The 27,319-nt window shown below is 45.4% G+C and overlaps 1 protein-coding gene across 1 annotated transcript in view; it reads right to left on the bottom strand.

Annotated features, from left to right (window-relative positions):
* Window positions 1–27,319, bottom strand: part of HS6ST3 (heparan sulfate 6-O-sulfotransferase 3) — a 512,987-nt gene that overhangs the window by 416,332 nt on the left and 69,336 nt on the right. The gene's annotated exons all lie outside the window — the stretch shown is intronic.

Here is a 27,319-nt window from a genome sequence, read left to right as displayed (position 1 = left end):
AGGTTACAAACCCTAGTTAACAGTGCCACAATTTCACATTTGAGTTCTTTCAGAACTCTTGGGTGAATGCCATCTGGTCCCGGTGACTTGTTAATGTTAAGTTTATCAATTAATTCCAAAACCTCCTCTAGTGACACTTCAATCTGTGACAGTTCCTCAGATTTGTCACCTACAAAAGCCGGCTCCGGTTTGGGAATCTCCCTAAGATCCTCAGCCGTGAAGACTGAAGCAAAGAATTCGTTTAGTTTCTCCACAATGACTTTATCATCTTTAAGTGCTCCTTTTCTACCTCGATCATCGAGGGGCCCCACTGGTTGTTTAGCAGGCTTCCTGCTTCTGATGTACTTAAAAAACATTTTGTTATTACCTTTGGAGTTTTTGGCTAGCCGTTCTTCAAACTCCTCTTTGGCTTTTCTTACTACATTTTTACACTTAATTTGGCAGTGTTTATGCTCCTTTCTATTTACCTCGCTAGGATTTGACTTCCACTTTTTAAAGGAAGTATTTTTATCTCTCACTGCTTCTTTTACATGGTTGTTAAGCCACGGTGGCTCTTTTTTATTTCTTTTACTGTGTTTCTTAATTTGGGATATACATTTAAGTTGGGCCTCTATTATGGTGTCTTTAAAAAGCGCCCATGCAGCTTGCAGGGATTTCACTTTAGTCACTGTAACTTTTAATTTCTGTTTAACTAACCCCCTCATTTTTTAATAGTTCCCCTTTTTGAAATTAAATGCCACAGTGTTGGGCTGTTGAGATGTTCTTCCCACCACAGGGATGTTAAATGTTATTATACTATGGTCACTTTTTCCAAGCAGTCCTGTTCCAAGCGGTCCAACCAGCTGCTGCGCTCCACTCAGGACTAAATCTAGAGTTGCCTCTCCCCTTGTGGGTTCCCGTACCAGCTGCTCCAAGAAGCAGTCATTTAAAGTATCGAGAAATTTTGTCTCTGCATTTCGTCCTGAGGTAACATGTTCCCAGTCAATATGGGGATAATTGTAATCCCCGACTATTATTGAGTTTTTAATTTTGATAGCCTTTCTAATTTCCCTTAGCATTTCATCATCACTATCACTGTCCTGGTCAGGTGGTCGATAATAGATCCCTAATGTTATATTCTTATTAGAGCATGAAATTACTATCCATAGAGATTCTATGGAACATGTGGATTCACTTAAGATTTTTACTTCATTTGATTCTACATTTTCTTTCACATGCAGTGCCACCCCGCCCCCCCATGCATAACCTGTTCTGTCCTTCCGATATATTTTGTACCCCGGAATGATTGTCCCCCATTGATTGTCCTCAGTCCACCAGGTTTCTGTGATACCTCTTATATCAATATCCTCCTTTATCACGAGGCACTCTAGTTCACCCATCTTATTATTTAGACTTCTAGCATTTGTGTACAAGCACTTTAAAAACTTATCACTGTTTATTTGTCTGCCCTTTTCTGATGTGTCCGATTCTTTATGTGAATGTTTCTCATCTGATCTGGCCCTTACATTATCCTCTTCCATCCTCTGCTCCTGACTAGAGCCTAGAGAATCTCTATCAATAGACTTTCTTCTAAGAGAAGTCTCTGTCTGATCCACATGCTCCTCTGAAGCAGTTGGCTTTCCCCCATCTCCTAGTTTAAAAACTGCTCTGCAACCTTTTTAATGTTTAGTGCCAGCAGTCTGGTTCCACTTTGGTTTAGGTGGAGCCCATCCTTCCTGTGTAGGCTCCCCCATCCCAAAAGTTTCCCCAATTCCTAATTAATCTAAACGCCTCCTCTCTACACCATCATCTCATCCACGCTTTGAGACTCTGAAGCTCTGCCTGCCTACCTGGCCCTGTGCATGGAACTGGGAGCATTTCTGAAAATGCCACCATAGAGGTCCTGGATTTCAGTCTCTTCCTTAGCAGCCTAAATTTGGCCTCCAGGACATCTCTCCTACCCGTCCCTATGTCATTGGTACCTACATGTACCACGACCACTGGCTCCTCCCCAGCACTACACATAAGTCTATCCAGATGCCTCGAGAGATCCGCAACCTTCGCACCAGGCAGGCAAGTCACCATATGGTTCTCCCGGTCATCAGAAACCCAGCTATCTACGTTTCTAATAACTGAATCTCCCATTATTAACACCTGGCTTTTCCTAGTGACTGGAGTTCCCTCCCCCGGAGAGGTAACCTCAGTGTGAGAGGATACCCTAACACCATCTGGAAGGAGGGTCCCAATTATGGGAAGGTTTCTCTCTGCTCCCGTTGACTGCTCTGCTTCCCTGGGCCTTTTTTCCTCCTTAACAGCGCAGGGGCTGTCTGACCGGAGGTGGGACAATTCTACAGTGTCCCGGAAAGCCTCATTAACATACCTCTCTGCCTCCCTTAGCTCCTCCAGTTCCACCACCCTGGCCTCCAAAGCCCGTACGCGGTCTCTGAGGGCCAGGAGCTCCTTGCACTGAATGCACACATATGCCACCCGCCCACAGGGCAGGTAATCATACATGCAGCACTCAGCACAATAAACTGGATAGCCCCTACTCTGCTGCTGGGCTTCTGCCTGCATGGTCTCCTAGTTAATGAAAGGGTATTGTTTAAATCAAGAAGTTTTGACCGTAGTTTAGTTTATAGTTTTAAAGAAAACAGCACAGGGCCCTTGCCCCCTTCCCACTCCCCTTCCAAACTCCCTTGCGAAACTCCCTGTTAGCAAAGCTCCCTGGTCGCTTGCGCACTGCTTTATAAAGCCCTGGCCTGCTTGATAGCCCCACCCACTGACTAAGGCTCAGCCAATTAACAGAGGCTTCTAGCTTTCAAACCTGTCTTTGAAGCTCACAGCTTCCAACTGCCAGCCACGGCACACGGTCCTTCAACCAACCAACCAAACAAACAGATGGACAAACACAAGCTCCGCACACAGCGAGTAACCTCCAAACACAAACAAGCACACACTACAGACAGTCACTTACCCCAAGGGTGCTTTATTTTCTCCTTCTTCACCTCGAGAACTCCCTTGCGAAACTCCCTGTTAGCAGCCCCTGGTCGCAAAGGAGGTTGTGAAGGCTAGGACTATGAGAGCATTTAAAAGAGAACTGGATAAATTCATGGAGGTTAAGTCCATTAATGGCTATTATCCACGATGGGTAAGAAATGGTGTCCCTAGACTCTGTTTGTCAGAGGGTGGAAATGGATAGCAGGAGAGAGATCACTTGATTATTACCTGTTAGGTTCACTCCCTCTGGGGCACCTGGCATTGGCCACTGTCGGTAGACAGGATACTGGGCTGGATGGACCTTTGGTCTGACCCAGTATGGCCGTTCTTATGTTATGTTCTTATGAGAGCGATCTGCGGTCAATTTAGCGGGTTTCACTAGACCTGCTAAATGGACTCCCGGTGAATCAATCACCGCAGCTTCAATCCCTGGTAAGTGTAGACATGCCCAGAGAGTTGGCCCTTTAAAGTGGTAGCTGAAAAGTTCTTTTTGTGATAAACTACAGTAGTACAGTAAATGAATCACTTCGTTTTGCAGAGTAGGTTTATAGATCTATGTGCTCTATGTACAGCACCCAACCACAATCTAGGATTTTTAAACAGGTGGAATGGAAGGCCAGGTGGGGGAGTCTGAAATGTAAATAAGTTGTCATAAATGAAAGACCATGAACTACATGGTATCTAATGTTTCAGACAACAAATAATATTACAGATCCTGTATGTCTTCCAAAACAAATAACTATCTAGCAGTCTGCTCATCTTCGGTTAATTCTTGACAAACATCAAAACTAGTCAAAACTTTCCTCAGTCAGTGTAGTGCATCAACAGTGTTTGAGATAAGCAAAACTGGGAAAATACTGTCCTAGTAGCCACAGTAACAGACAAAGTAACAAATATCCATAGCTGTATCTAGATACTGGAAAAGAATCCTGTGTCACACTGAGTCAAGATTTCAGTAACAGTAATGTGTACTGGCTCTTTCTTTGAAAGTAAATCATCCATCAGTGACCTAGCTGTGTTGACATATAAAGGAGTGCGTGCTTTGCTGGATATAGACTTTCCCCAGTGTACTCTCCTCCCAGAACAACAAGGGGACTAGGGGGGAAATGGGTCTCCCCAAGTCACAGTGCACTGCATCTCACACTGGACAGCTTCTAATGTCACAATCTAGCACTCTGACTGTAACTTGCATAGGGACATACAGTGCAATGAAGTACTCACTGCAAATGTGTGAACAACCTTCAGTAAAACATTCAATCACGTACTACTTCCATTTAAGTCCAACACACAAGTCCACTGAGATATACAGCTATGTTCTGGAGCTCAGTCAATATTTCCTCTGCTAACCCTTTTCCAGTCATGCAACCATTTCAGTAAACTGGAGTATATCTAGTGCAACAACTAGCATATTTTCAATAGCAGTTTGTTCTATTCCCATCCCCAACATCAATTGTTTCACCAACAACAGTCACAAGTTGACTAGTCAATAAGTTACAAAGGTGCCTTATTTTCTCATGCCATATAAAATTTATAACCTGCTCCTCTCAATTGCATTAAGACTGATGTGTTTACGATTACTGTAAATATAATAACCTCCATTATCCAACCTGTCCAGCTCTGTGTACTTTTTGTGATATCCTCTTTTTCTCTGATTTAAGAGCATACTCAACAGCATTTTACAGAGATGTTCAAGGGCCTTTTCACCAAAATCCCAGTCTGCAAAAAAAAAAAAAAAAATCTGTTCTGCACATAGAATAAGTAGTCTAGTCATACCTTTGAAAGTGCTTAGGACAAATGTACCAATATTCTGCAGTTTCTTACACTTTTCACATAGATTTAACATAGCTGCAATTTAGTATTCACGTGTACAGCAAAACATCTTGGCATACTTGGTCACTAATTCTGATGCTCAAAAATGTTTAATGTTCCCTTAAAGACATGTGCTATCAGGTACTGATGGCATTTTAGCATTGAATCTGGGGCAGGAGTGGATGGGATGTGAGAACCAGTGCTCAGCTGTTGAAAAGTACAGAAACTGAGTAAGTGAATAAGTTATTCTCAATGTTGAAGGTGTGTCAAAAGGATAATTCAAGTGCTAAAGCAGGAGCATATGTCAATAGAGAAGAATAGTTTTTATGAAGATTCTATGGCACATGGTGATGGAACAGGCTTGTCAGGCAGCCTGCATGTTGTCTGTCTCAACCGTTTGTTTGCTGCAGGCAAAATGAACTGAAGAAAAAAGAATTAAAAATAAATAGGCTGGAACCAACCATATTTTCAATTTCAATTGAAAAGCCACATTAGCAGCAAACAATTTCCCTTCTAAATTGAAAAACAATGCTGGCAAGCTACAAAACTGCAAATTTAAAACAGAGACTATGTAGATACCAAAAGGTACATTTTGTATTTCACAGGAAATCTATTCTTGATAAAGAAAAGTTTATTTACTTAAGGAGGAGAAAAATAAAAATAAGAACACAAATACATTAACCCTCACCAAATATTGAATGTTTCTACCACCATTTGTGAAAACTTCTATTAAAACAGTAAATAAAAGGGCATTTAAAAAGGAAATTGAACATTTTTAATTTAACAATGAGCTTTACTGTTACTTCAATTCTTTTCGGTCACTAGCTTTTATCCATCAGGGATTACTTGCTTAAAGATCTCAGGTTTTCAGGTTGGTTGTCTTCAAGGCATACTTGTCCCCTGGAGGTGTTGCTTCTCAAGAATAGTTCAAGTGATGGAGGTCAAACAAGCTATGCTTTTACTAAAGGGCACTTAAAGGGACATCAACTTGAAATCTAGTCAGTTTTAAAATAATGAATTAAAAGTAGTTTTGGGTACCAGGCCTGCCCCTTAAGTCTGCTTCCAATTTTTATGGCTTTGCAATCACATTTTCCTATTTTTTTCTCTTCCCTGTTAATATGCAGGAAGCCCATAAACAAGAAAAAATGACTGACTAAAGAGGGGAAAGCCCTGACTTTGCTAAACACTATGCCCTTGACTGGCTGCAAGATAGTATGTCAAATTGGTAGGGTAGTGTTACAATTACTGTTTAATTAGAGGCAGTCAGGACCTGATCACTCCCATCTTCCAGTTGGGGCACTGCTTACTAATCACCTAGAGTGGATTCCACATTGACATATATTCTAAGAAGAAAGAATGGTCATTTACTTTATAGTAGCTGAGGTTTTCTGAGATTATGTTGTCTGTGTGGATACCATGGTCTGCCCTCCATCCCCACTTTTTTAGAGATCTCTTTGTAAGATTATGAATTGCCAAGGAAAGTGAGGGAGTTGTAGCCACTCTGCTCTTTATGCCCTCAGGTGGTGCCCAACAGACACAGTCCAACAGACACAGCTATTCAAAAGGTTCTCTCCACATGTGTACCTAGAGGGGAATCCACATGGACAACACTTCAAAAATATAAATTAAAAAATAAATCAGTTACTAAGGTAAGTCATTGTTCTTTGATTGCCTGGAAAAGGATCCTGCACCACTCTACAAATGTATCTTAGCTGTGTTTAATTTTAGATAGTTTGTTGTTCTTGATTAATGCTCTTTCAAAAAACACAACAAAAACTGAGTTTGCCATTTTATAAAAAGCATCAAATGGGTCAGAGGTTCAGGGAGAAAGGATGGTCCAGAGGTTAAGGGCACTATCCTTGAACTTGGGAGACCTTGGTTCAATTTGATGCTCCATCACAGATCTCCTGTGTGACTTTGGGCAAATCACTTAGGGAACTAAGGCACATAAAGACTACCTGTAAATTAGGAATAATAGTATTTCCCTTTCACCCTTGGGTGTTGCAAGGATAAATACTTTGCAGATTGTGAGCTGCTCAGCTACAGTGATGGGGGCCATCTAAGACAGATAGATATGAAAGCTAAACCATGTCCCTCCTTGTAGATATGGAATTAAATGTGTATTTCTTCTAACAGGAACAGTACATTTGATACGTGAGATAAATATTTATCCACCTTTGCTTCCAAAAATATTGTTCCTTACACTTGCAGAGATCCAGCAGAACAACAGTAATCAATTTGATTTGGCCATATAAAACAGGTGTCATTTTGATAAATGGTCTTAATTAAGCTGAGATTTCAGGTAGAAAGTATATTGAGTTAATGTGTTAGCATCTATATAAGTTGTCAGACAAGTACAGATGTTATAGTAAAGTAAAGGCAGTGCATTATTAACTTAAGTCACTCAGTTTTGCATTCACTGTGGTTTGATCAAAGTCCGGTTACTTGGTAATTGAAAAACTGCTGATTTTAAGTTTTAATTATTGATCAGGATACAAAAGAAGTAGGTATTGTAGGTTTCACTCTTTAGGTTATTCCTTGCTGGCCCCCATCCTTCAATGAGAGACAACTGCAGGAAAGTGATTAATTAAATAAGCAGCAGCATAGTTCTTGAGGCTGTGAATCATATTTATTCAGAAAAGCTTGCTGTACACAGTTGCAACATCTCTCTCTGGTCTTTAGATTAATTTCATTGAAAGATATCTAGTTAATGCTGCAAAGCAGCGAACTTTAGTTTTTAATATAAACAGAATTTTTTTTTTAGTTGTGAATTGGTCTTTCAGTGTAGATGATATATGCTAGAGAAGTATAATCTCTCCACAGCAATTTGCTCTATAACATAGAGGTGTTGGCATGTAAAATACATTTTAGCTCTAATCAACTCAACTGCAATCCAAGTATCAGTGCCTTTTCCAATCTCTTCACTAGGTTCCTATGCAGTTCAATGGGACCAAGTCATCTTAAATTGATTTCAGTCTATCCATTGTTATTTTTAGAAACTGCTAACACAGGAACACAAGACCCAAGTGGAAACATCAGATACCATTTCCAGTTTCTGACTAGAAATATTTCCCCTGTTTCAAGGCAATGATTTCTTAGTCTTCCATTAACAGACAAAAATGCAATCAGGAATATAATCAGAGGCCCTGTATATTATCAGTGTTACCAATTCATGATTTTATCACAAGTCTTGCAATATTTGGTGTTTTTCCCCATCATCCTTGAATCCTCTGATTACATGAGAAAAATCAGCTTCCATTAAAAATAAGTTTCCAAGTCTGATAGTTGAAAGAAAGAGCTTTAAAATGAGACCCCAATGTACCTTGAAAAACCTGTATTTTTAAATATCCAGATTTTTTAAGCCTTTCTAGATTTTTTTAGGACCTAACTCATAATTTTCAAATATTTGGGGTTGGCAATCTTGATAATACACTGTGTCATTCTTTTTTCTTCAGTACGAGGAAAAATCAGGAGGAGAAATCTCTTTCCCTGTACTCCAGAAGTACCTCCTCTATGTCCCTCAGGCGAAGCAGGGAAGCCACGTCTTCCTTCAGCTGACTTTCATCAGAAGGGTCCCTGAAGAGGATGGGCAATCGGGGTGGGTAAGGATAAGGACTGAAATTGGATACCAGCTATGAGAAAGGATTTCCAGCACACACGTCTGTCTGATACAGAAGACCAAGCCCAATGGACAGGGCAAGGCAGCATCCAAAGATAGGGGTCAGCTCGAGTAGTTGTAGTGTGGCTCTCCAACCTCACGTCAAACCCATTGCCTGGAAGTACATGTAGCATGACAAGAGCCCTGCAAATCCACGGATATCCACTTTATATCCGCAGATATCCGCATCCACAGATGCAGATATCTGCAAACCATTTTTGAGGATCACAGCGTGGATGCAGATACAAATTTTGTATCTGCACAGAGCTGTGCAGCACACACTCATCCAAATGGAGCGGCTGTCACCCAGCCCTCAGGCTCCAGCTCCGCTCTTTGAATCACGCAGCACCAGGCTGGGCATTCTCAGAGTTGTAGTCTCCAGCTTGCTCAGACGGAGGAGGTAAACTACAACTCCCAGAAGGGAGTGAGCCAAGCGCCATTTTGAATGAGGTATAGTTGTTCTTTAAACTAGAAGGCGGCAACAGCTGCATGAATTAGAGCCTCCACAACTGCGTAGGGGTGTCGGAGACCTCCACTGGGAGGGCAGCACTGCATAGAAGGCCCCAGGATTATAGCCTCCCTGCCTGGAGCAGGGAAGGAGGCACAGCAGGGGCGGAGCGGATGACAGGGCAGGAGGTCTCTGGGGAGAAATGGGGTTGGGGGAGTGATTGGGGGCTGGGGCTTGGCACAGCCCTGTGTCACTGCTGTGCAGTGACCTGTGGAGCTGTTTAGAGCCCTGCAAATCCTCAGATATTTTCAGATATCCACATCCGCAGATGCGAATATCTGCAGACAATTTTTGCGGATCGCAAATTGGATATAGATACAAGTTTTGCATCTGCGCAGGGCTCTAAGCATGACCAACAGTTGAGGAAAAGGATGCTTTTCTCCCGGAATATCTGTTTCTTCAGAATACCCTCCCAAGAAGATCTGTTTGGAGGGTAAGTAGCAGTTTCCTGCCATGCGTGCCCATGTTACCTAAAGGGTTTACTGTTTGGGACTGAGCTGTAGGTGCCCAAAGATCAGTCTGTAGCCCTAGAATCATTGAGGGAGTGCAGTGAGTCATCCATACAATTTCAGAACAGTTCTGTTCCCTCAAAGGATAAGGCCTCGATCATTCTTTGGACTTCTTTTGGAATTCCAGAGGCTTGCAGCCATGAAGCTCTTCACCTGGTCACAGCAGCAGCAATGGTTCTAGCCACTGTGACTGAGGCATCCATGGCTGCTTGTCACAATGTTTTAGCTACTAGCTGAACTTCCACAACAACGGTTTTCAGCTCCAGTTTAGTGTCCTGTGGAAGCTTAGATACAAAGAGATACTCCTATCCCAAGTGAGAGAGTTGTATTTCAAAAATAAGGTTGGTAATTGATTATTCTTAGCTTGATAGTTGGCAATTCACAGCTGCAATGATGTTGATGAACAGGCCTTTCTCCCAAATAAACCTAGTTTTGGGCATCCTTGTCTTTAGGAGTGACCTGTGTCTCCCTGGTCTTTTCATGTAGAGCTCAATGAAGGAGCTGGTGTTGACACTGCTCTGCCAAAAACTGCACCATCTCTAGCATGCTGGGTAATGGTGTAGTGAGTGGCAAAAGTGTGCACAGAGGACCACGTCGCCGTCCTGCAGATCTCTTGATGGCATTCCTGGCCCAGGTGCCAATTCAAGGAGCCCTGCACTCTTATGGAATGCACCATGAGTGCCGGGGCTGGAACATTAGCCAATTCATAGCAGATGCAGGAGGTGATCCATGATGGTGATGAGACTGGAAGACCTTTCATACAGTTTGCCACCGCCACAAACAGCTGGTTCGATTTTTGGAACAGCTTCATGCACTCAATATAAAAGGTGAGTGCCCATCAAACATCCAGTGAGTGGAGTCTTTGTTCCCTGCTGCTCTAATGGGGTTCAGGGTAAAAAACAGGCAGGAAAATGTCCTGGTTGGAGTGGAATTGGAACACAATCTTTGGAAGGAAAGCTGGGTGAGGTCTAAGCTGCACTTGTCCTTGAAGAAAACCGTGTAGGGAGGGTCGGAGGTGAGGGCCTTAAATTCCGAGACCCTCCTTGCCGAAGTAATGGCAACTAGAAAGGGAACCTTCCATGATAGGTACAGAAGCGAATAAGTCGCCAGCAGTTCAAATGATGACTCCATCAGTTTGGAAAGAACCAGGTTGAGGTCCCACACAGGGATTGGCTGCAGAACCTGTGGGTACAGATGCTCCAGACCTTTGAGGAAGCAGCCAACCATGGGGCTGGCAAAAACGGAGCACCCGACCACTCCCAGGTGGAATGCAGAGATAGCTGCCAAGTGCACCTTGATGGAAGAAGCTGCCAGACCTTGCTGCTTGAGGTGTAACAGGTACTCCAGGATGAGAGGAATGGGGGCCTGCAACGGCAGAGTATGGTCCTGGGAGCACCAGATTGCAAACCTTTTCCACGTGGCCAGATAGGTAGCCCTAGTGGAGGGCTTCCTGCTACCAACCAGGACTTCCGTAACCGACTCCGAGAACATGAGCTCCATGGGGTTTAACCATAAAGCTTCCAGGCCGTGAGGTGAAGAGTCTGGGTGATGAAGGCGAGTGTGGTCCTGGGTTCCTACCACGCTTCTTAGAGAAGTCCTCTTTAGGGCGTGGTTGGTAGGGGTGCTGTGATGGCTGAGGTTTAAAGTGTTTCCGCTGAGTGGCCAAGGTATACACCCCTAGTGACTTCAGTGTAACCCTAGAGTCTTTAAGGCTATGCAGCCTGGAGTCAGTTTGCTCTGAAAACAGGCCCTCCCTGTCAAATGGCAGGTCCTGGAGGGTCTGTTGCACCTCGGGTGGCAGCCTTGAGGCCTGGAGCCATGAGCTATGACTCATGGTGATTGCAGAGGACAAGGTGCGCGCTGCCGAGTCCACAGTGTCCAGTGACACCTGTAACAAGGTTCGTGCCACTGCCTTACCCACCTCAACAATAGCCCCAAACTCCTCCCTGGACTCCGCGGGTACCAGCTCCCTGAATATTCGCATAGAGTTCCAGGAGTTAAAGCTGTACCTGCTCAGGATTGCCTGCTGCTTGGCAATCCTGAGTTGCAAACCCCTGATCGAGTAGACCTTGTGTCCGAAAAGGTCCAACCGCTTGGATTCCTTTGATTTGGGGGTAGGACCCTGCTGCCCCGCCTCTGCCATTCGTTCACCACAGCCACCACCAACAAGCAGGGCTTCGGGTGGGTGTAGAGGTATTCGTACTCCTTAGATGGGATGAAGTATCTCCTCTCCACGACCTTTGCTGTGGGACGGATGGAAGCCGGAGTCTGCCATAGTGTCCTTGTGTTGGCCTGGATGGTTTTAATGAGGGGTAGAGCCACCCTCGATGGGCCTTCTGGGGCCAAGATGTCCACCATGGGGTCCTCTGGCTCTACCACCTCGTCAGCCTGCAGACCTATGTTGTGCACCACCCTGCACAGCAAGTCCTGGTGGGTGAGGTTCTGTATGGGGGGTGGCCCCGATGTGGAAATCCCCAATACTGCCTTGTCAAGGGAGGACGACGAGGACACCAATGGGGGTAAAAGGTCCGGATGGCCCTCCTGAACCTCTGGGACCTCCTGCCCTTCCTCAAGTTCTGGACCCACTGTGGTAGTGGGGGTCGACTCCAGGGAGGGGGGGTAAGGTGGCCAGTGTCATCTCGGCACTGCTTGGGGTGGGGCAGGGCAACACTACTGATTGGGAGCCCTTGGATGCAGTGCCCTGGGCCTGGTGGTATGCCCAAGAGGTTCAGAATGGCTACTGAGCTGGCTCTTGCCACTGCGCAGGCCATGACCTGCACCCACATCTTCCCTTCCGTGACCTGTGTCGGTTCCGTCTGGAGTACCGAGACTCCACCTCCAAGTCTGAAGACTAAGACCGGGACTGTGAAGGCCAGGGCAGTGCCGAGCGGAGCTGGACTGGAGAGCAGTGCTGCAAGGCTGGAGAGCGGTGCCGCGATCTGGAGCGGTGCCATGAAATCGACCGGCATCAAGATGTCGAGCGGTGCCAGGAGTGGGATCTCCACTGTAATGGGGAACGGTGCCTCAGCGGAGAGCGGTGCCATGACAGAGAGCGGTGCTGAGACTGAGAACGGCACTGGGACTCCAACCAGTGCAGGAACTCCGAGTGGGGGGATCTTCTTACCAGTGCCGCGGAGATCATAGAATATCAGGGTTGGAAGGGCTCTCAGGAGGTCATCTAGTCCAACCCCCTGCTCAAAGCAGTACCAATCCCAACTAAATCATCCCAGCCAGGGCTTTGTCAAGTCGGGCCTTAAAAACCTCTAAGGAAGGAGATTCCACCACCTCCCTAGGTAACCCATTCCAGTGCTTCACCACCCTGCTACTGAAAAAGTTTTTCCCAATATCCAACCTAAACCTCCCCCACTGCAACTTGAGACCATTACTCCTTGTTCTGTCATCTGGTACCACTGAGAATAGTCTAGATCCATCCTCTTTGGAACCCCCTTTCAGGTAGTTGAAAGCAGCTATCAAATCCCCCCTCATTCTTCTCTTCTGCAGACTAAACAATCCCAGTTCCCTCAGCCTCTCCTCATAAGTCATGTGCTCCAGACCCCTAACCATTTTTGTTGCCCTCCGCTGGACTCTTTCCAATTTTTCCACATCCGTCTTGTAGTGTGGGACCCAAAACTGGACACAGTACTCCACATGAGGCCTCACCAATGCCGAATAGAGGGGAATGATCACATCCCTTGATCTGCTGGCAATGCGCCTTCTTATACAGCCCAAAATGCCATTAGCCTTCTTGGCAACAAGGGCACACTGCTGACTCATATCCAGCTTCTCGTCCACTGTAACCCCTAGACCCTTTTCTGCAGAACTGCTGCCTAGCCACTCGGTCCCTACTCTGTACCAGAGCATGGGATTCTTTCATTCTAAGTGCAGGACTCTGCACTTGTCCTTGTTGAACCTCATCAGATTTCTTTTGGCCCAATCCTCTAATTTGTCTAGGTCCCTCTGTACCCTATCCCTACCCTGCGCGTATCTACCACTCCTCCCAGTTTAGTGTCATCTGCAAACTTGCTAAGGGTGCAATCCACACCATCCTCCAGATCATTAATTAAGATATTGAACAAAACCAGCCCCAGGACCAAGCCTTGGGGCACTCTGCTTGATACTGGCTGCCAACTAGACATGGAGCCATTGATCACTACCCTTTGAGCCTGATGATCTAGCCAGCTTTCTATCCACCTTACAGTCCATTCATCCAGCCCATACTACTTTAACTTGCTGGCAAGAATACTGTATCGGAAGCTTTGCTAAAGTTGGACGCATAAACTTTGCAGGCTTGCCTCGAGACGGTGCCGCACGCTGTGGCACCGGAGGCTTTTCTCGAGCGACCGTGGACTGTGGCATCATCATGGCAATTAAGTCCCTCACAGTCTCGAAGGTGTCTGGGTTGGATGGCAGGTCCATCCCTTACCGCCTGGCTTGGAGAGTCTAAGAACACTGGACTGAATGCCTCCTCCCCCCGCGAGGCCGAAGTCGACATTGTCGGCTCCTGGACCTTCGGTGCCGGGTGCTCCTCTGTAGGACGCACCCCAGTGGCAGCTTCCAGGGCGGCAGACCTCAGTGTAGGGGGTCGGTCCCTGTCCGGTTTCTGGTGCTGCTTCTGTGGCACCAGGGAGTGAGACCAGTATTGTGCAGTCTCCACCAGCTTCGGTGCCAGGCAGTGACAGTGCCAAGGGTCTATGTGGCCAGAGTCCTTCCTCAGCACCACTTCTCTTACGGAGACTGGAGCACTCTGCACAGACGAACTTGGCACCGGATCTTGCTGTGCCAAGGCAGACTGAGGTTTCAGATCCACCTCTGTGAAGAGCTGTTTCAAACGAAAATCCCACTCCTTTTTAGTTCTGGGACAGAACCCTTTGCAAATTTTGCACTGGGCCGTCTGGTGCACCTCTCCCAGACACTTTGCGATGACTGTGCATGCACTCCTAGCTGGAATGGACATGAGCAAGCTCTTGGAGAAGAATCAGAACTGCCTGAGCCAGGCTGGTGCTATTAATATTGTTTGGCAGAGTCCTGCCTGACCTTGTGCAGAACACTGGATCAGTGAAAATAATGGGTATACAGATATGAAAGCCATGGACCATCAATTTAGAAAAATGTTGAAAAGGGAGGCTGGGCTTGATATGCCTCTTGAAAAGATCTGACACTCCTTGTTGGATGTGATACATAGGTCCATCCCAGGATAGTCCCAATCTGTAAAGATGTCATGAAGAACCAAGTATTTGATCTCCCAGTCATGATTCTAAGAGAAGTGCCTGATTATTTTGTCTGCTAGCCTATTCTCCAGACCAGATACTACTGAGAAGGAGAGTCAGTGCCTGATGCACCGATTCCACATTCAGGAGGTAGCCGTTCTCCACTTGCGAAGTAACTCCCTGCTCTCCATGTGTCAGTATATAATGCCTGCATCTGTAACTTTCACTCTATGCATCCGAAGAAGTGAGGTTTTTACTCACGAAAGCTTATGCCCAAATAAATCTGTTAGTCTTTAAGGTGCCACCAGACTCCTTGTTGTTTTTGTCGATTCCACATTGTGACTGCTTTTAAGCATAATGGGGAAAATATTGCACCACCCTGTTTGTTGACATAAAACATGGTGGTTGTATTGTCCATCATCAGGAGATGGAGAAAGATCTCACAAGCTCTGAGCTCTGCCCTGAGTTCTAGCAGGTTGAAGGGCACCTGCACTTTTGCATGTTCCAAAGTCCCTGAGGATGGTGAACTGATTTAAATCCAAGCCATTTAAATCAGCAAGCAGGAAACCTTAAGTTATCAATTTTAATTGTTTTGCCTTTTTTTTTTAGTTATCTTCCTAAAGAAAGACTGATTCTCACTGGTTGGTAATCATTAAAACATGTTGATTTGCAAACAAATATAGCTTTTACACTGAATTTGACTTCTTTTTGCTAACCAAGAGTATACACTATATTTACACACTTTTTTTTAAGCAATTACGTAGTTTAACTTTTTACTAGACGATTCATTTTTACTTACAATTTATGCCAAGCTGTATTTGGATGGAAAAACACATCATCTTTATTAAATAAAACTACTCTTAAATGTGCTAGATACATAAGAAAAAAGTGTATCCAAACATGTTTTGCATTTTAAACTAAGTGATGTATTAAACAAAGGAAATATGTGTAATTAGTGACCATGTCCTTCAAAATTTTAGAACTAGTAAATCTCTTCCTCTCACACCTAGTTTTTATTCAGAGAATAGAAGAAGAAAACAAGCTTTCCTGCTTTTTCAATTCCCAGTTGGGTTTTTAACTTTGAATGAACTAGTCATTGAACTGAACTACCTGAATAAAATGAAATGAAGAAAATATTCTCTAATACCTGTAGAAGAGGCTATTGCTGCCAAAACCTGGTTTAGCACTTCAACAAACTCTGGTTCCAGGTGCTTAGCCCGTGACTTTCACCAGTTCGGTGGTCTGACTTTCTTTAAAATTTGGCAGCAAGTAAGTATTGATTCATATTTTTGTACTTAATTTAAATGAGGTTAATAGACTAAGTTTAGGCCTCACCATATGTTGTCAATTTCAAATTTAATTTTATATAGGTTTGTTTTAAAAAAAAATGAACCTTTATTTAATTTAAATTTAAAAAGTGGCTTTAACTAATACATCTTTAAATAAAATCAAGTCTCATTCACTGGCACTGAGGCTGCAGACCATCCATGTGTACTCCCATCCTAAAAGGGAAATGTCCATCACTATAGTTTTGGCAAGGAGAAGAAGTGCAAAGGGTATTCCTTTGCACAGACTCCTGGGCTCCATTCACCATTTCAGGGAGTAGAGGACTACCGGCAGCACACACAGAGGACATGCACTGTTTATGTGTAATGGGGACATAACACAGACCTTAACCAGCCCTGCATGGACCGAAGGTATAGTTTTGCATGCGGCGTTACAAAGATGCTCAAAGCCATATGTCATAGCAGAGTGAGACAAGTCCTCACTGTGGTGCTTGGGTTTTACTCTAAGTGGGTTATTAAGGCAGACATGTTCTTGAATCTGCCCTGAGGTAGACAAGTCATAGACTTGGAGCAGCCCAGGACTGCTCCTATAAAGTCTAGCCCATGAACAGCAGTTAAGCTCAGATATTAGAACAGATCTAGAATGCAGTGGATGACTTCTTATGCCTGACAAGGAGACTTTTCCCGATCTAACCAACTGTCCAGGTAAGGGTTTACAGGTAGTTTCTTTCTTCTGAGATGTGTAGGGATGACTGTTAGTACTTTGATAAAAATTCTTGGTGCAATCAATAGACTGAAGGGTTGAACAAGCTACTGACATGTTCATAGCTTACCATCAATTTTAGATAGTTCCTATAAGATGGTGTTATTAAGATATGGATTAATGCCTCATGGAAATCAAGAAATGTGAATCAATCCCTGGGTATCAGAGAGGTAACAATTGAAGCAAGTGTGCCCATCCTGAACTTCAACACGCGTACAAAGATGTTGAGCCTTTGTAAGTCCAAAATGGGCTGCAATCCTCCTTTCTTTTTTTGGAACGAGGAAGTATTTGCTGTAAAAAGAGAAGGTTACTCACCTTGTGCAGTAACTGAGGTTCTTCGAGATGGTTGTCCCTATGGGTGCGCCACTTTAGGGGTTTTTGCACCCTGTGCTTTTAATCGGAGATTTGTAGTAGCAGTGCCTTGGTTGGCCACTCTGAGCGGTTACCTAGTGTGCGCAGCCAACCATCCCCCGGTTCCTTCTCTATCCCAAGGAATCTGTGTGAAACTCCGAAGTAGAGGGGAGGTGGATAGATAGTGGAACACCTACAGGGACAACCATCTCGAAGAACCTCAGTTACTGCACAAGGTGAGTAACCTTCTCTACTTCTTTGAGGAGTGTCCCTGTGGGTGGTCCACTTTAGGTGACTGTTGAGCAGTGCCCCTCAGTGGAGGGGAGGGGCTCTCGGAGTTGGTTCAGTGACAGTAGATAGCACTGTGAGTCCAAACTGAGTGTCTGCAGCTGATTGCTGTTCTAATGCATAATGTTTAGTAAAAGTATGGGCATATGCCCAGGTAGCTGCTTTGCAAATGTCCGTGATGGACACATTATTGAGAAAGGCTCTGGTGGAGTGAGTGCGAACTCCCAGCGGAGTCAGTAGATTGTTGTTTTGACAACACAAATGGATACATCCTGATATCCATTTAGACAATCTCTGTTTTGAAATGGTTTGACCCTTGGAATGTTCTTTTATAGAAAGAAATAGTCTTGATGACTTCCTAAACATTTTTGTCCTTTCTAGGTAGAAAGCTAGTGTTCTGTGACTATCTAGCATGTGAAGTGAGGTTGATTTAGAGTTGATCTGGATTGATTTAGGTGAAACAGGGAGGTTACCTTGGTATAAATTTGGAACGTGGCCGTAAGATCACTTTATCTTTGAAAAATATGGCATAGGATGGGTGTGCCATTAGGACACCTAATTCTCCCACCGGTCTTGCTGACATGATGGCAATGAGGAAGGCCACCTTCATGGCTAGGTGTAACAGAACAAGTTGCTAGGGGTTCAAACCGTTTCCCCATAAGACCGCAGAGAAGAAGGTTAAGATCCCACATGAAGGCAATGTCTTTTAGGGTGGGATAAGTGTTTTCTATGCCCTTTAGGAAGCATTTAGTAGTCGGGTGAGCAAAGTTAGTGACTCTGGCCACATTGTCATGGATTGAAGTAATGGCAGCCATGTGTTCTCTGATGGAGCTGTTAGATAACCTTGATTTTGTAAGTCCCAGTATGTAGCCCAGTATCCTGGGTAGTGGAGCCAATCGTAGAGAAATATGGTTGTCCTTGCACCAAATGCAGAATCGTGTCCACTTCAGTGTGTACGTTTTTTGTGTGGTTAATCTGCGACTGTTCAGTAAGATGTCTTTCACTTCCTCAGAATAGGCTTTGTCAATGACTGTTAACCATGGAGTAACCAAGCCTTGAGATGGAGAAGCAATAGGTTGGGGTGACAGACACATCCTGAGTCCTGTATCAGAAAGTGAGGTATTATTGGAAGGATTTGAGGTGGTTCCAACTGCCATCTGTCTCAGGCACGGGAACCAGGTTTGTCTGGGCCATGTGGGTGCGATGAGAATGACCCTGGATTTCTCCTGCCTGTTATTGTGAATGATCTGATTCAGAAGTGGGATCGGAGGGTATCCATACATTAACGGCGCTTCCCACTTTATTAGGAAAGTGTCGCCCAAGGAGTAGCATCACAGTCTAGCTCGGGAGCAGCATTGAGGGCACTTTGTGTTCTGAGCTGTTGCGAATAGAGCTATAACGGGGAAACCCCATAGGTTGAATATGGCTGTGAGAGTTGCACGATCTAGTTCCCACTCATGGGTTTGCGAGAAGTCTCTGCTCAGTTGGTCCGCTGTCGTGTTCTGACATCCTGGCAAGTAATGTGCACAGAGGATGTCAGAACAGAGGATATGATCATGGTCCCCCTGGGCAGTTTATATAGAATATGCATGCAATATTGTCCATAAGGATCCTTGTTTTGGATCAAGGGAAGGAAGTGCTTGCATGCGTTTCTGACAGCCCTTAGTTCCAGTATGTTTATGTGCAGGTTGGATTCTGCTGGGAGACCAGTGACCCTGGATCATGTTGTCACATACATGAGCTCCACATCCCACGAGGGAGGCGTCCATAGAAGGAGCATAATGTTGAAAGGGAACACCTGAGCAGAAGTTCTGTGCCTGTGTCCACCATGTGAGCAAGTCCTTTAACCTGCGGGGCATAGTGAGACGTCTGTTGAGAAAATGTTTGCGTGGTATGTAGATGTGTGATGCCAGGCCTGTAAGCATCTCATGTGTAGCCTGGCATACTTTACGACAAACCTCGTCACAGCCAAGTGCCCCAAAAGTTGTAAGCGTGTTCTGGCGGACGCTTGTGGACTGTCCCTGATCATTGTAATCAAAGTGGTTAACGTGAGGAAGCACTATTGGGGTATCCTCGCTGTTGCGATGAGGCAATCGACGTAGGCACCTATAAATTCCAGTTGTTGAACAGGAACCATGGTGGACTTTTACATGTTTATCTGTAGTCCGAGATCTGTAAAGAGAGTTATCGTCATTTGCATGGCATTTAGTGCTGCCCGTTGTGTCGGTGCCTTTAAAAGACAGTCATCTAGGTATGGAAAAATTATCACCCCGTTTGCGGAGGTAAGCTGCAATGACTTCGAGGACCTTGTAAAAGACCCTTGGGGAGGTTGTCAGGCCGAAGGGGAGCACTCTGTATTGGAAGTGTTGGTGCCCAAAGGTGAATCGCAGGAATCGTCGGTGCGCTGGGTGAATGATAACGTGAAAGTAAGCGTCTTGTAGGTCGAGGGCCGAGAGCCAGTCTCCTTTCTCTAATGCCGGAATTATTGTGGAAGGAGTCATCATTCTGAAGCTTTGCTTTCTCATGAATTTGTTGAGTTGTTGTAAATCCAGGATGGGTCTCCATCCACCAGTCTTTTTCTGAGTGAGAAAATAATGGGACTAAAACCCTCTCCCCCTGTATTGAGCGGGTTCTGGTTCCATGGCCCCTAATTGTAGTAGGTGGTTTATTTCCTGTTGTAACAGGGGCTCATGAGAGGGGTCCCTGAAGAGGGATGGAGAAGGGGGGTGGGCAGGTGGAACAAAGATGAAGGGGATGGAGTAACTCTTCTGGATAATTTCCAGAACTCATTTGTCCATAGCGATTGTGTTCCAGACTGGGTAGTACAGCGCTGATCATACTGTCTTTGAGGCTGGGTGTATGGGGCAGTTTGGAATAGCTGGTTGTAAAATCTGCCGTTTCTTTTTGTTCACAGGAACATAGATACCTTCCTTCTCTACCCCATAGATACCCAGGGTTTTTAAGGTGGCCCTGGAGTCCTTCAGGGTATGTAAAGACACATCTGTGTTTTCCACAAACAGTTTCTGACCCTCGAAGAATAAGTCCTCAACTGTGGCCTGGACCTCCCTAGGGAACCCAGAAAGGTGAAGCCAGGATGCCCGACGCATGACCACGGATGTAGCGATAGAGCGTGCTGCCGTGTCTGCAGAGCCGAGAGAGGCCTGTAAGGCCGTTCTGACAATGAGAGACCCTTCGGAGATGTTAGCTTTGTACTGTTCTTTTTGGTCATCTGGCAAATGTTCAATAAAAGTTGACATTTTAGAGAACAGGTTGTGCGTGTATTTGGCTAGTAAGGCTGAATAATTACCTATGTGAAATTGGAACGTGGCTGAGTATAGTGGGGCAGCTGCCCCACTCCTGGAGAACAGGGGTTAAAACAGCCAAGCTAGGCTGATAGGAGTAGCAGCCACAGCTGTGGCCAGCTCAATTAGGGCCCAGCTGGCCCTGATAAGAGGGCTGTGGGCCAGAAGCTGGAGGAGTCTCTCTCCAGCCTTGGAGGGAGAAGGACCTGGCTGCCTGGGAGCTCAGGGTACAGGGAACAGAGCAGGGCTGGGGAAAGGCAAGTGGAGCTGGGAACTCCGGCCTAGCAACTCTTCAGGCTGCAGGCCTTGGGAAAAGGCCAAAACAGGTACTGGGGTTGCAGAGGCTGCAGCCTGGGCTTCGGCAGAGGCAGCTGGTCCAAACCCCTTGCCAATGATGAGTGGCCATTACAGACTGCAGTCTGTCCCAGTGAGCGGGCACTAGATGATGACTGGCAGTAGCCACTGAGGCAAGGTGGGGAGGGGAGACCCAGAGCGTGGGGGTACTGTTGGGGCAGAACCCCAAGGTAAAGGACACTGGGGTCAGGGAGGGACACAGGGCCAGTGGCAGGCAAGACACCAGCCTGCAGAGGGAGCTCCGAAGCTGGAGTTGAGCTAATTCCCAAGACGACCAGCAGGAGGCACCATGCCGGTGAGTCTTCGCCCGCTACACTGAGGAATAGGCTTTCCACCTGAACTGGTCTAGCCTTTTTCAGTCCTTATCATAAGGGATAGTTCTAGACTGGTGTTGTTTTCCCCTTTGATTAATAGCCTCTACCACCAAAGAGTTTGGTGCAGGGTGACTGAACAGAAACTCGTCCCTTTTAGCTGGCACATAATACTTCTTGTCAGATCTCTCACAAGAAGGTGGGGCTGTGGCAGGTGTCTGCCAGATTATTTTTGCAGGGTCCATTATGGCAGCATTGATAGGCAGAGCAATTTTTGCTGATGGAGATGCCTGGAGGATGCCTGTAAGTTTGTGTTGGGTCTCTGGTAGCTCTGCTAAGGAAATGTCCAGGGATTCAGCTACGCTCTTGAAAAGATCCTGGGAAGATTTGAAATCATCCCAACGAGGGGGGTGGTGGCATTATTATTTCGTCCAGTGACGAAGCCGAAATGTGGGTGGATGGTAGGCTATCACCCTCGGGTTCCTCTAGCTCCTCCTGTGTCTCTGAGGAAGCTGGGGCAGGTGGCGAAGGGGATCACATTGCTCTAAACATTGGTGGAATAGGGGGTCGGAGGTTCTGAGCCCTATATAATACCCATGGATCCCAGTATGCCCAGTTGGGTGGAAAAGTCATGGGAGGTGGTACATGCCAGCCTCACATGCCAGCAGATGTGTGATGCTGAGAGGGTCCTGACTTAGGGGAGGAGTGGCAAGGGGTGCATATCCCTGCCTCATCCTCATCACTAGACATGGGAGAGGCTGATCGACTGGGAGCAGTCACCAGGCTTGGTCCCGGTCTCGCTGTGGTACCGTCGGTACGGAATAGGGGCGTGCCAAGCGTTGAAGTAACCATGAGGTACACCTGTCACATAAATTGCTGTGGTACTGGGAGACTCAGTGCTGGGGACATCAGCATGCTCTGTCACAGGAGCAGGGTAAAGGAGGTCAGTATAAATGGCTTGCTGTATTACGTAGGTACAGCAGGTGGCGCCACTGTACTACTCGGTGACAAGGTTTTCTTTGGCTCCGTTGGTGCCAAGCTGGGAGGTTTGGCTTTAGGGCGCGTACCTCCATGAGAGCTTGCCCACACTGGGTCCTTCGCTCCTCGGGAAGTCTCGGTACCGGATGTTCCCGGTGCCTCGCAATCGGATGGTTTTGGTGCCGTCGGTACCAGAGCAGATTTTCCACTTGGAGATTTCCCCACTGTACGATTCGCCCAAAAGAAGGCAGAGCGAGATCACTTTTTAGTAGCCTTTTTGGGAGCAGGCTCATTAGCAGCCGCTTTTGAGGTAGGACCCCTCTCAGACACTGCCGCTGGAGACCGCTGGCCAGGAGGTGTTCTAGACTTGGGGTCGGAGGCTGGCCTAAGGGATTTCTCAATAATGAGGAGTTTCAAATGGAGGTCCCTAACCTTCCTTGTCCTAGCAGATAATTTTTTGCAGTGTGAACACTTTTGAATAATGTGGGTCTCACCGAGACAGCGGACACACTGTGCATGGTTGTCAGATACTGGGATCAAAAGTCTGCAAGTCAGGCAGCGTTGAAAGCCAGGCATGCCTGAGAGGATTCTTGTTTTGAGACAAAGGGGGATAAGTCCGTATTCACTTCCCTCTTTTTGTTGAAGCAGACGACCCACCTGGGAGGGGGGAGGGGAACTGCTAACAGAAATTATTATTGTTTTTTTTTTTTAAGAAGGATTTTAAGTAAAATATAAACTAGAGGAGAAATAATGAAATGAAAGGCTAATAAGGCCAGGAAAAACAAAAAAGTACTGAGGTATGTAAGGTTAAGAGAGGCGCTGCTGTCACTCTGACTCAAGCCAAAGATGATAGATAAGAAACTGGGGGACTATTGGCTGCGCACGCTAGGTAACTGCTCGGAGCAGCACGAGACAGCTGCTGCATGTGTGCAGCCAACCAAGGCCCTGCTACTACAAATCTCCAATTACAAGCGCAGGGCACCAAATCACCTAAAGTGGAGCACCCCCAGGGACACTCCTCGAAGAACCACCTTGGGTATTGAGGAAGAACCCTTCTATCGCTTTGAATGAAAGAAGCAGAAAGACTTTTTGGTGTAGTAGGTCATAAGATGGGTCCCTGAAGAGGATGTGGAGGTGGAAGTAAGCACAGTATGGAACTGGACAAAATATCTCATCATCATAGCTGAAACTGCTAAGGTTCTTGTTAGAACAAGTCTTTACTGGATGAGGGCTCCCACGGGTAACAGACTCAGATCAAGGAGTGTACTTTACTGGGAAATTGTGTGGAATGCAATGGCTTTACTGGGTGCACATCAAAAATATTATATTGCCTATCATCCCCCAGTCTTCTAAAATAGTTGAAATAAATACTCATACCTTAAAAATAATGTTTACAAAATATCTAAAAAGAAAAAAAGAACTGGGATGTTAAGCTACCACTAATCCTAATGGCCTTGAGAACTACCCCTAGTAAAGCTACAGGGCTAGCAGCCTTTGAAATTACGACTGGGTGTAAAATAACACTGTCAGAACACTTACTGTGTGCTAGCCCAAACTTAGTACAGCAGGGAGCACTAACAGATCAATGGCTTTTAGTTAAAGAAGTAACTAAAATAAGTCCATTTATGGGCAGCCAAAAACTTAGGGGTGCAACAGCCAAAAGGAGACAAACAATTCAATCAAACAAAAGAAAAGGCACTGCAAATAGGAGATAGGGTAATGGTAAAACTGTATAGTGAAAAAAGGCACCTCTTGCAACCTAGCTGGAAAGGTCCTTATAGTATTGTGGAAATCAACAGCTCTAGTATGTACATGGTGCACATTGATAAAGAAAAGCGAAAATAGGACAAATGGTGCCACATTAATCCGTTAAAAATGTTTAAAGTGGAAGCATGATACTTGTATTAATATTTTACAGAATGGCTTTGTTACTGGATTACTTTGTTGGATTATGCAAATAGAAGAAACTGAAACAAATAATCTGAAACTCCCAGATAACAGACTCTGCAAACTCTCAGACTATGACTACAAGCAGACAGTTGAACGAAAACCAAGGACAACAAAACTTCCAATGCCTGCCACATACGGACTTGGTACTAGGAGACTTAATGTGGTCAAAAAGCTGCATGGTGGCATTTCACTACAATTACACTAAAAACACCGGTAAAATAGACTTGAAAGTACCATACTCTTACTGTAATGGAGGAATGGCAGATTTCTTTTTCATAGGAAAGAAAAAAAGGAAGCAAAAATTTTAAGTGCACTAAAAATCAGGGAAGATAATCTTATAGCCAGCATACTAACTAAACACAACAAAAACAAACCTTGGAAAAGACCCCAAAAGGCAATACAAACAGGGATCATCCAAAAAGAAATACTGAAGCAAAGTTGAAAATTAACTCACTAGAAACTAATTTTAATATGTACAACCTGTCAGGAATGTGTCTTGGAAAGCCAATCATGTTTTGAGTGCTTACACATGGATTTTACCAAAGGAGAAATATAGATCAATAGCTCCTTCAAATTTTTCCTTATGGGACCTAGTTAATTCAGAGATAATGTGTTATATAAGTTGGCAAAAATATTACGGCAACTAGGTACCGTCTGAGTTTAACTAAACTTAGTTTGCTATATCTGGACAGGTACCGCAGTGGGGTACTCATGGAATAGGACAAGTACTCTGATATAACCAGAAAAATTAAACCCAAAAAGTTCTAGAGTTTATAGCAACCAATGCAACTGGTTACCATACACAACAATTCAATACTGATGTAAAATGGTGTCAGGTACATCCTGAGGTTTGTCCTAAAATAACAGAAAGTTGATTTAATTTCTCCCCCATTAAGAATAAAAACAGTGCATTCTATAATAATGTGTATTAGTTCCATGTCCTGGTTACTTTAAACATCACTCTATGGGATTTTTTTTAAAATAATGTAAGGGAAGCCAAGTAAAAAAAGCTATACCAAAAAATTCATAGAGCAACTCTGAAATGGCCCCAAATAGAACATACCAAAAGGAGGAAAAGAAAAAATGCTAGGAGCTATCAGTGGGTTGTTTGGAACAGAAATGTCCTTAGTAAATCCAGGTGGTTTATAACATTTACAGTGTCAATTAAACAAATTAAAACAGGAATTAAAAAAAAGGGGGTTCCATCCCCTCATTAAAGTTGAGGATTGGTTATTTAAGGAGGAGTTGATTAAAAAAAAATACATGCATAATATCACCAAGCCACTACATAAAGCCCAGGAAAAGGTTAATCAGTTAACTGACATAATAATAATAATAATAATAATAATAATGCTGAAAACCACACTATTGTATAGGAAGTAATGTGTGTGGCAACAGATATATTTATAAAAATTAAAGAAGTTTTTAAAAACCTGAAGGCAGGGAAAGTACTGGACTTCACCACTAACAAATATTAAGTTGGAATAAGGATGAGATACAAGTGTTAAAGGAAGCTTGTGTCCTCTGTAAATTGGCTATGGTAGTTATACTAACTCCTGACTGCAGCACTTTTTGAGGGGACATGCAGGATTATTTCTCACTTTCCCTATTAATAATTTAAGCGAGAAATATCTACATGTCCACTCAGTGGAAGCTCTAGAGGACGCTGTCTTTAAGAAAAGGACCCCAACATCTCAGATTCTGGTAAGGCACTTTCATGGATAGTGGCAGGCGCCTACCTTAGATTGCTGCATGAATATACACATGAGGTAGGTTTGCCTATGCCAGTGGTCACCAACTGGTCAATCACGATCTCCGGCGGTGCAGCGGGGCTGCTACTAAGGAAGCTGCTACTAAGGGTCTCCCTCTGTGTGCTGCTCCTGCCTGCAAGCCAGGGCCAGCTCTAGGTTTTTTGCCGCCCCAAGCAAAAGAAAATTTGGCTGCCCCCCATCCCAGCCCTGGGGCTCTCCCCCCCCCCCCCCCCCGCCACCCCAGCTCTGGGCTCCTTCATTCCCCCCCACCATTGCCCCATACACACACCTCCTGCCGCCCCAGCCCTGGGCTCTCTCCCCCTCCCCACACCTGCACCCTCCTTCTGCCACAGCCCTGGGTCACTGGTAACTCGCTCCCACGGCAAGTCATTCAGCAGGAATTTTAGATGTGCACAGAACACAGACAGGATTGGTTCCCATATGGTTACAGAACTGCAGTAAAGTGGAACAATTTTCAGCTTGAGTGATTGGAGGATATCTGGATGCATATTATAAGACTGTCCTACATAAATGAGGAAAAGTTGAGGTGCCTTTATTATTCTTTTGTTCCATGCTTTCTTTCTACGGGGAATTTGCCAATGCAATATCACCGTCTTCCTTTTAAACAAACAAACAAACAAAAAAGGCAATGGCTGTTGAAAACAGCAATTCCAGTCCTAATAACCACTGGGAAGCATTTCTTGTTCAATTTTATCCTACTTTTTCTACAGCAAGTTATAGTGGATCCGTATATTTGATTTGGGAGAAATAAAGTAACAGCTGCCCAAACTGAGCTTGAGCACTCCTAAATTTTGAGGTGTTCAAATCTGGAAGGCAGGTGCTGCGGGGGGGCTGTGGTTCCGCAGGGGAGCACGGCAGCATGTATGCAGCAGTGTGTCTGGCGCTGCGCGGAGCCAGACACGCTGGTCTGAGTGGCACGGGAACGGGGCCAGGGGGTTGGATGGGGCGGAGGTTCGGGGGGGCAGTCAGGGGCAGGGAGAAGGGGGGGTTAGATGGGGCAGGGGTTGGGGGGGCTGTCAGGGGACAGGCAGTGGTTGGATAGGTATGGGAGTCCCGGGGGTTTGTCAGGGGACAGGTAGGGGGTGGGGTCCTAGGGCGGAAGTTGGGGGGGGTCTCAGGAGAGGGCAGTTGGGGACAAGGAGAAGGGAGGCTTAGATAGGGGGTGGGGTCCCAAGGGGCAGGGGTCCCAGGAGGGGGCAATCAGGGGACAAGGAGCAGCGGCGCTTAGATAGGGGGTGGAGTCCTGGGGGGCAGTTAGGGGCAGGGGTGATCAGGGGACAGGGAGCGGGGGGGGGGG

Source organism: Terrapene carolina, unplaced genomic scaffold (genome assembly GCF_002925995.2).
Source record: "Terrapene carolina triunguis isolate 2854851 unplaced genomic scaffold, T_m_triunguis-2.0 Scaffold21, whole genome shotgun sequence".
NCBI classification, from domain to species: domain Eukaryota; kingdom Metazoa; phylum Chordata; order Testudines; family Emydidae; genus Terrapene; species Terrapene triunguis.
Note: the sequence above shows the minus strand (reverse complement) of the source record. Positions and strands in the feature narration are given on the sequence as shown.